Consider the following 10,103-nt stretch of genomic DNA (forward strand, 5'->3'; position numbering starts at 1 on the left):
ATCTTTTGTTAGAGGCAAATACTAGAGGCATTTCATTCCAGCGCCTCATTTGGGGTCATCTCTTTCTTCCACAAGCTGCAGCCCCTGGGCTCCCTTCCTTTTTAATGCTGTGGCTGCCATGGCAACGGTTCATATGGGCTGGAAGAGAGAAGATGAGGCCTCTCTGGAGCCATCATTAGTGCTACTCTGGCCAGCAGGGGGTGCCAAGAAGGGCAGCCACTCGCACCTTCTTTTTCTAACTACTCAGACCCATGAACGCCCAGTACCTGGCACTACCTGAGCGGTGGCCTGTGTACACTACAAAAGGAGATCATGAACTCTCTAGAGGGATTTTTTTAGAATTTGTGAGGATTTCGCTAAGAATTCATATCAGAACACAATTTATGAGTGATTAACCAGAGAGGAAAATTGAAACTTCCCAATTCTAACTACAAAATATATTTCCAGAAATCAGAGAGCAGTTTCATGTTTTTTATTTATTTATTTTGGCTACACAGACTTACTTTTTGCATTTTCTGCACTCAGAAGATTCACACATGTTAGATTCTCTCCTCTTTAGGCACAGAGCGTTGAACATCCTAGGCAATTAATAACTGTTTATTAAGTTGAATTCATATGCCCAGTCCCCAGGTGCTGCAGCAAGTTCTGATTCCATTCAGCGTATAGCAGTGGATCACCCACCAATGCTGTCCTAACACCAGAGGATGAATTTCAGGAGGACACAGGGCCGTTAATTCCATTTCATGTATGCATCAGAATATTTTACCTCACACGGGTGAGCAGGTGAGCACCTATTAAATTAAAATGTTATGCCAAATATGCTTTAAAAGAACAGTGAAGAACAATGTAATGGTCTCCTATTACCCTCCCACAATAGCATCGTGGGGATAGTCATGAATTTATATTTCTGGATTGATATTATGTGGAATAGTTTGCACATCTCCAGTCTGTGAGCTTAAAATCTCCAGGTCTTTGATGCCTGTGACTGGCAGTTTTTGCCTTTGCAAATTCTTTAGAATGCAACCAATGCTGCATGATGCACATAGTTGACTAAATATTTTTCAAGTATTCATACAGTTACTCAGCAGATTAATTATTGAACAAGCTTCCACAAAGCTATCTTTCTTTGCTACAGCTAATTCTCTATTGACATGTGTTCTGAGGAGCTAGGGAAATCGCCATTTCAGCAAATTTTACTACTTTCAAGGTTATGCATTTAAGTGTGAGAAAGCAAGACACACATGAAAGCCCACATCACTCATTTGAATTGCTTAAAAGATTTAAAGATATAGATGCACCTCCTAATGTTTTTGGGGTGGGTATTTTTTGCCTTTTTAATAAATGTAATTTTTAAAGTATACGTTAGCCCTAGCCAGTTTGGCTCAGTGGATAGAGCATCGGCCAGAGAACTTAGGGGTTCCAGGGTTCAATTCTGATCAAGGGCATATGTCTGGGTTGTGGGCTCAAACCCCAGTAGGGGTCGTGCAGGAGGCAGCCCATCAATGATTCTCTCTCATCATTGATGTTTCTATCTCTCCCTTCCTCTCTGAAATCAATAAAAACATATTTTTAAAAAATAATAAAATATAAAGTATATTTGAATAACCTACTAACTGACAAAAGGTATTCTTTAAATAACTAAAAATAATTTCCTTTCTGACGTATTACACAATATTCTCCTGTGCATGATTTCATTGATTTTTCCAGAGGAAACCCAAGATCATGTCTCTATTCCCATTTTTCAGGCCAATGAGGTTCTCAGTTACCCACTCATTTTCCCAAATTCACACAGACAATAAGTGGCCAAGTTGGCACTGGAACTTGTATAGAATAGGTTTGTACATTAAAGGGAAATAATAGAAATATTTGCTATTGGATAGATTTTTTATTTTGTAATTTTTTTCACCCATCTATGTATTCTGAATTGGAGTTATACTAGCACAGTTCTTCACTTGTTTTTGACAGGCTATCTGCTATACCAAAAATAAAAAAGGTTCCGTTTCCATATACCAGATGAGAAGAAATGGGGGAGAGGGGACCTGAAATCTTTGTCCGCTCATCAGGCAGCTATTCTATAGCATCGGACAAAGGCAGGATGAGCAGGTTGCCAGTGATCAAGTGATCACATCGTCATCAAAACTTGGTAACTGTATAGGGGACTGTAGAAATAAGAAGGGGTTGGAAAGGGATACCAACTATTGTCACTATCCAACTGTGGCATAGTTTTAAATGTATTGGACTTTTGGATAATTACATGGGATTTGCACTCCCCAGAAGACTATCAGTCCCTTTATGAAGCTGAATTCAGCTTTCAGTTCGATATGGGTAATTTATATCTCCTTCCCAGAAGAAAAGCAGATACTGTGTATCATGCATCTCAGCATTTCTATTTTCAAATCCAATGCAGCGTTCTGGTTTCCACTCCTTTTAATTGGGTCAAGTTTTTTTGTTTCAACCCCAATAAACTTTCTTAACAAAACTTTATAGTTTACTTCTAAATGCTACATCTATTAATTTTTTTCCCTAACAACATTATCATAACCTACCCATTTGGCAATCTGCTTAAAACCTTAAAAATAGGAATTTAAACAATATTCTTGGTATCATAGTAAATGAATACATTGACGCAAAGCATTCGAACTTGTTTCCAAATTACCCTTTTGCGAAGAAATGTTTAAAAGCACACTTTTCTATAAGCATGATAATTAATATTTATTATAAATAGGTCAAGGTTTCAAGATTACTGACCAGCCATTAATTGCTAATGTATTGGTCCAAATAAGAAGTAATACAGCTTACAACATTATCAGCAGATGTGTTCATGGTGTAAAACATGAGTGGTATATGTAATTGGTTGTAAGTAATACAAATGCTTGGCATAAACTCTCGAGACTTCCAATGTGGAGATGTTTTGTGAAAAGCTTTGCAATCCACTGGCATACACCATTCTTTCATTCCAGACAAATATGTGGGTGGAATCAGCAGCAGGCCATTCTGGCTTCCAGACAGTGCCCTGGAGCTGTCCACCGGAAGGTGCTGGGAAAGGCAGCCACAGATGGTCCAGGTACACAATTACTTCAGCCTGAAATCAGAATAAGCAGACTCGTGTTAGAGTGTTGCTACACTGCACATGACCCGGAAACTGCTTCTTGGCAGTTGCAAGGCCACCTTCAATGTCCTTTAATAATTATAAGGAAAAGATGTTTTCTCTACAAAATAGGGAGACGATTCAAATAAAACAAGGAATCATGTATTTAGTCCCGAGGTATAAATGCCATTCCTAATAGGTACCTGGCTGAATTGCTAAATAAGTGGCATTTTATCCCAGAATATTTAAGTCCTTTATCGACGAATGTAAGTTCAGACTTTATGGATTTTCCTAGTATTTCCAACTCCATGTTGGAAAAGCAAACGTCATTTTTAAAATTAGCTATTTACGCCCAATAGAATCGCCCTCCTAGTTAACTGAATGGAAAAGGGGACAAAAGCATTTGTAGGTTTGGCAGTATACACGGACTGACTTTCAGATCCATCGTAAAGGTCAGATGTAATATTCAAAAACAAATTAAAAGGCAGCCACTCTATTGGACTCAGAAGATTCCAGCAAGCGCTGGACACCCATGGGCATTGGTTCAAAATGTGTTTATTGTGATCACGCCCCAGATGATGCTGCAAGCACTATTAAGGACCCTGTTCACTACCATCCTTCTGCATTATGTATGCAGTTATTGTTTTGCATTATGCACTATCTAAAATGATACAAAAACATTTTGCTGAAAAATAAACCACTGGTTTTATGCTTAACACCAGGATTACAAAATGTGATGTCATGAATTATTCATATCATTCGCGTTAATGTAATCATTTTCTCCTCAGCGCTAAGCCTCTCTGAATAGTGTCCTATACAGCCACTGTTTTGAAGAACTTAATACTAGGGGGAGAAACACCTGGCATTAACTGACAGTGAATTAGGCTCATTGTCACTTTGTGGGGGGATGGGGGGGTTGCAATTTAATATTTGATCTTCTGTACATCCTAATTTCAGGGAGCATTTGTCAACACTACAAAATGAACCGACCTTAGAAATTTTTAGAAATATTGACCTTGACATTTAGACATAGATCTATATAGAAGTAAACACACACACATTTGAAATTTAGAATATAGAATGGAATTCATCTTTGTTTCTTCCAAAGCAATCATGTGATATAGTTTGAATGAGTTTATGATAATAGCAAATCGACTTTGATACACATTTATAATTTATTTAGAACAAATCTTTCAAAGAAGCACTGACCTTAGAACAGAGAATGTTGAGAAAGATAAACACATCAGTGCAACTTGGGCTACAGATTCAGTAATGTATCTTCAAGACCAAGATAAAAGATGCTTCTGAATGTCTGAAACTTTGTAGAGAAAAGATGAAGATTGGCTTAAGACTGGTAGCAGCACATTTTTACATTGAGAATTCCCTTCTGTTTGCCTACCTTTGACTTTTTATCCATGTTATAACATCATAAAGTTATACCTGAATGTTTCCACTACTCTTGAATTAGAAGATGTGTCATTCTGGGATTGAATATATGATCGTGTTATGTGAGAAGAGCAGAGTCCAACAAATCTGATTCCTAATTTCAGCCCCTTGCACTGCCCAGCTCTTGCACATCTAAAAGTGCTGATATCACCTACACAGCAACCCTGAGGGTGGTGGAGGGGGCCTCAAATGACATTGTGATGGGATGTAAAACATGTCAAAAACCCTGAAGTGATCCACAAATGTGAGGAGCTATTATTTAAAACAAAAAGTGTCTATGACCCATATCTAGTTGTAATCTACAGAAGTGGTAGAATGGATAAGTAAAGATACTTATAGTTAAGAAAAACCTTAGGAATACAATTACTTAGTAAAAAGAAAAGCATAGCAATTTAAGAATGGAGTTGTATCCAAATCTATATGGAATAACTCACTCATATAATTAATTAGCAAAAGGATGAAAAGTTTGGACATTGTGTCAGGAATAATCACAATTGCATTCCAGAACAATTTTCATCTCTCCCAACACCCAGCATCTTGCATACAGTTGGGATTCAGCCACCACTGCCTGATTAATAATGAAGAAAGACAGATACTGTGGTCAACCCAACAGTGATTGAACATTCATTTATTATAAGGTCAATATAAGATCCGTTCGACTGCTCCTCTGTGATAACAAATGCCTGGAAAACTTGAAACTCAGTCTTTATCAAATAATAACAAATTGGCAATGTTCACCACTTCCCCAAGCAGCAGTGGGGCATTCTAAGGGGTGGGTGGAGGTAGTGGAGAGGGGTGGATGGCAATGACTCCTTAAGTTAATGACTTATTTGATTGGCTTCTATACCATATTCTCTTTTCTACTTAAGAGCTTCAATAAAGGAACATTTCTCTTTCCCCTAATTAAAAATTATTAGGCATTCTGTTTTTTAATCTTAGAAGCATCCTTCAACTGGCCTCATTATGAAATTATATTATGAAATGGGCCAGAAGAAACCATGTCACATTAGAAGTGCTGCCTTTCCTTTCGCTTCAACAGCACCATGGCCTTCTCCAGCAGTCACTTTCTGTGCCCCTATCATGATTCTCACTGCTTCCCAGGGCGACCGCCTGGTGTCCCAAGGGCCCGGGGCCACAGGGAGGTCCCCAGAGACACTGAACAGGAAGCCTCTCGGGTCAGCGCTTCATTTTCTCACTCACTCATTCACACACTCACAGTTTCAAACAATTATCATGTGTTCAAAAGCCCCCCCAGCCCCCCAAAAATGTTTGTGCTTAAAAAAAATAATTCTGTAGGACGGAGAACCAGAGCTGGTGCTTTAAGCCTCTCAGTGAAGCTACAGCCTAATTACTGCCTGCTGCGTGGTGCAGTTAAACACAATCAGTCAGAAAGCCTTAAAGATACAATATCCCTTTTCACAAACTGTCTGCTTGTCAATTCCAAGTCACCCCCCTGCTTTAAATCAACCAACCACAGAGCTGTTATGAACAGCAGCTGATTTCCCATGCAGCGCTGCAAAACAAAATCACACCGTATCCTATTTTTAATGGCCACAGTTTTTCAACTGCATAACAAGAGTTAGCTGGCACTGCTGAGCTGAACGGTATCAAAAAAATGGGCTCAAGTAGAAATAGCATGGGACCCTTGAAGTGAACAAGTACAGACCCAATTACAAGTGCATTGTGGCGCTCAGTGCCAATTACATCCAAATAACAGTGGAGCAAATTTCCCCGTAATAGTTACATTGTAGGCATCAACTTCTTTTATTTTTGTTCCTCCAGGATGCAGCTTGATACTTAAAAGGGGGGAAAGGCTGAATCATAAATATTATTTTATTAACACACAGTCTATTTATGCACAAAGTCTTTTCTGGGATGCGAGTCTGCAGATGTGGGACCTCCGTCAACACAGAAGGAGGACTTCTGCCTCTTCCCACAGAGCTCATGGGTTGCCAGGAGGTTCACTTGGGAAAAATCAGTTTCTTCCTTGTGTATTGCTCATTAGAAATGACCTTTCAACCTTTCATCAAACAATAGGTTTTGAAATTACTTAAGCTTTAGGGATACGAACAGGCAGTAAAGGGGTTCTTTTTTTTTTTTTTTTTTTTTAAGGAAACCTGGCCCTGTCTCCAAGGTAGTGGGTAAAATTGGCATTCTATGAACTGAGCCTGGGCTGGTGGGCGTGGACGCATGACAGACACCTTAACAGCTAGAAGAAAAGAAAAGAGAGACATGAGAAAACAAATGAAGAGGTGAAAAGGAAGGTGCATTTAACAAATTGACCCTTCAAACCTGGGGTCAAGATATGGGAAAAAAGGAGGCAAGAGAGACCAGGTTAAACAAAGCCAGCAACAAAACGTCGCGATAGACTATGTGTTGTACTTTGTTGACTCTCAGAGAATCAGAGAAACAGTGGCTTTTCCATGGCGTCCTACCTCACCCTGGACCACACACTGTCCCCGTGGTCACCCATGCGCTGCTGGAACCGTCTGCCACAGACTGCCAGCTTCCTTTATTCCTTCAGTATTAACTGCCCTTTCCATTTCTTCCAGGCCACTCTGGGCACTGGCAGTAGGACAGGCCCCTATCTCTTCAAGGCTGGCCACTGAGGCTGGAGGACTACAGCGAGGCGAATTAATGATGTCCCCTGGGCTTTATCAATGTGCTGCAGGGGATGCGAGCACAGCGAGAGCCGGCAGACCTTTCTTCCTTCGCCCCTTTGCTCTGCTCATTTTCTCGCTAGCTGGAGCCATGAGATGGGTCATGTGATCCAAGCTGTGTATCATTTGCTCTTTCCTCTCTTCCCATTGAGCGTGAGCTTCATCCAGAAGCGTAATAAACCAAAAGGTCTTCTTTGAGGTTGTAAGATAAGATTTAAGTTCTTTCAATGCTCTCATCGGGAATAAAAGATCAAAAGACATGCCACTAATTACAAATAAATGTTAAAAAAAAAAAACTGGGAACACATCCAACCCTCTCATGTTAGAAATGAGGAAACTGAGGCCTCAGAGGAACGTGAACTCCATAAAACATTTATCGTCAGAAAGCGACGGCATCAACAGACAAGACCACGGCCCCTGACTCCAAGACTCGTGGTAGCAGCGGGAAGGCTATTTATTCTACACGGTCACTCACAAATCTAGGTTCTGCGAACTACAAAAAGCCTGACTCAGAACTCCAGGGAGTAAGGAGCTAACGGGACTTGAAATATAGGCCAGAGATTGCGGTATGCAGATGTCTGTAGATAAGCAGCATTGGGTATGTGTATGCATCCACTAATGAATTATGTGTCTGGAACTTCCTACCATTAACCAAAATAACCTTTGACGGCAGTCAGCATATGTACTTCGAGCTATTTTTGGTGAAAGGGAGGAAGAATCAGAGAGATGGCTGAGGTGGGGGAGCAGTGGCAAATGAGGAGACTCAGGCAAGGACATGAGGATGGACCCTGTGAAGGGCATGGGCCTGGGGGAGGCCAGCGAGGGCACAAGGAACCAAGGCCCCAGATCCACCAGCAACCCAGGCCCAAGTCTTTGTCTGTCTCTGCCGACTGTCTCTCCGTCCCCTGGAAGGTAAAGGAGAAAGGTTCTGAACCTTCCCACTGGCCAATTGCAACGTGACCCAAAATGTAAAATCAAGCCACCCTTCCCGACTGAGAAATGATTTCAGTCCGTCCTGCCTTGCCTCCAAATTCCCCAGCCTTTGTCACTAGCTGACATTCCTTTAGACACTGAGAGCTGAAATGACCTCAAATGCAAATGCGTGGATGAGGTAATGGTTAGTCAGTGAAATAAAAAATAGAAACAACCCATCAGATGGAAAAGACGGATGTGTGATCTTTTTCGGTTTTGACTGAAAACTGGAGGAGGAGGGTCCTGGCTACCTCCTGCAAGGGAAGAAGAAATAAGTTTTTTAAAGAGGTGGGGCTAAAGACACAGAGAGAAAACTTCCAGGACTTCACAGCTCTTGGAGGGATGTGGAAGGAAGCTTCGCATGGAATCCATTTTAATCTGCAGCTAGAAAATGGAGTTTATCCTCAAATGATTTAGGATGATGGGGGAGAGGGGTGTTGTAGATGTTATGGGGAGTTTTATTGTTTGCTGCTTCTGTTGTTTTTATCATCACTTGCTTCCTATAAATAAATTCCCACCCCCCCAGGGAATTTTACCCTGTAACTATATTGACTTAATTCTGAAGCGCCGGTGCAATTAAAAGACCGTTCTAATTAATAGGCAATAGGATGGTTGTGTGGGAAAGATTTCAGCAGTTTATGCGTGGTACACGAAACGAATCTAAACCAAGTCACAAAAGGCATCAGAGCTCCATGAGAACTGATCAGCTGCGATGCTGAGAATATTTTCCACACCAGGTAGTCACAGTGCTCCCTGCATTTGGGATTGGACTGAGAAAAAGAAAACAACAACAGAAACAAACAACTAAGCATAATTTGCTGTGCCGGCGGCAGTAAAATGGCTTCTCATTTCAGCTGAGAAGTGCCAACCACCAGAGCAGAAGCACGCTTACTGCAGGGATGGTACTCCTGGCCCACCACAGAGAGCCCTGGGAGGGTCGCTGTGTTTGTTTTTCTAACAGGGAGTGGATCAGAAGGCCTGGCTTCCCACCTGGCCCTGGCCATGTACAAGAGATGGAAGCCGGGTGGGGAACTTACTCTCTCTGCTGCAACGTCCTCGTATGCAAAACAGGATGAAAGCAGTCTGTCCTCCTCGGGCTGCTGTGAAGACTGCATAAGTGAGTGCACGGAAAGCCCCCGGGATGCACTGAATTCCGTATTATGATTATTATCTAGGGCCAGCGTTACCGACCTGTGATGGTGCTGGGAAGAAGCTGCATGACTCAGCATCTCCCATATTGCCTACCATTCTATTTTGTTCCGTGGGTCTAAGCATGCAGGGTCGGGGGGTGATGAGGGGACGTTCCTGACTCTCATCTCTCAAATGAAGTCCTGCAGTGTAATGCTGTACAACCCACGGCACTTCCACATTCTCCTTGGCGAATGCCAGGGATGTCTGAGCACTCGAAACAAAGATGCCCGCTGGTTACCCACGAAGGCGAACCCTAGTAAGTCTTAAATACTGTGTGACCATGATCACCTATTTATTTTAAAAAACCAGCATTCCCGATATTCATACTCCTGCAGGCAGTCTGGATGTAACTTTGCAAGAAAAAGTATTACTTAGAAACGAAAACATTGAATTCCTTACCTACCACAAGATATCTTAGAAAAGATTTGGAGGGAGTCTTGGTAAGGGGGCCCAGAAGGCCATGTTGTTAGACGTGGCTGCTCAGCTTCGGAACCTTCCGCGTAGGTTTAGAGAAGCCGCCCCTTACATAGCACAGTGGGCCATTCCGCAACCATGCCAGGTACACAAGTCCTGGCCACACCTAGAGCTTCAATAGGAAGCATTAGCCAGCCACTCTGCAGCATCCAGGCAGTGGCAGCTGTGCAGGTGTGGGCAAACTTTTTGACTCGAGGGCCACAATGGGTTCTTAAACTGGACCGGAGGGCCGGAACAAAAGCATGGATGGAGTGTTTGTGTGAACTAATATA

The sequence above is a fragment of the Myotis davidii genome, unplaced genomic scaffold (assembly GCF_000327345.1).
Source record: "Myotis davidii unplaced genomic scaffold, ASM32734v1 scaffold1, whole genome shotgun sequence".
Taxonomy (NCBI): Eukaryota; Metazoa; Chordata; class Mammalia; order Chiroptera; family Vespertilionidae; genus Myotis; species Myotis davidii.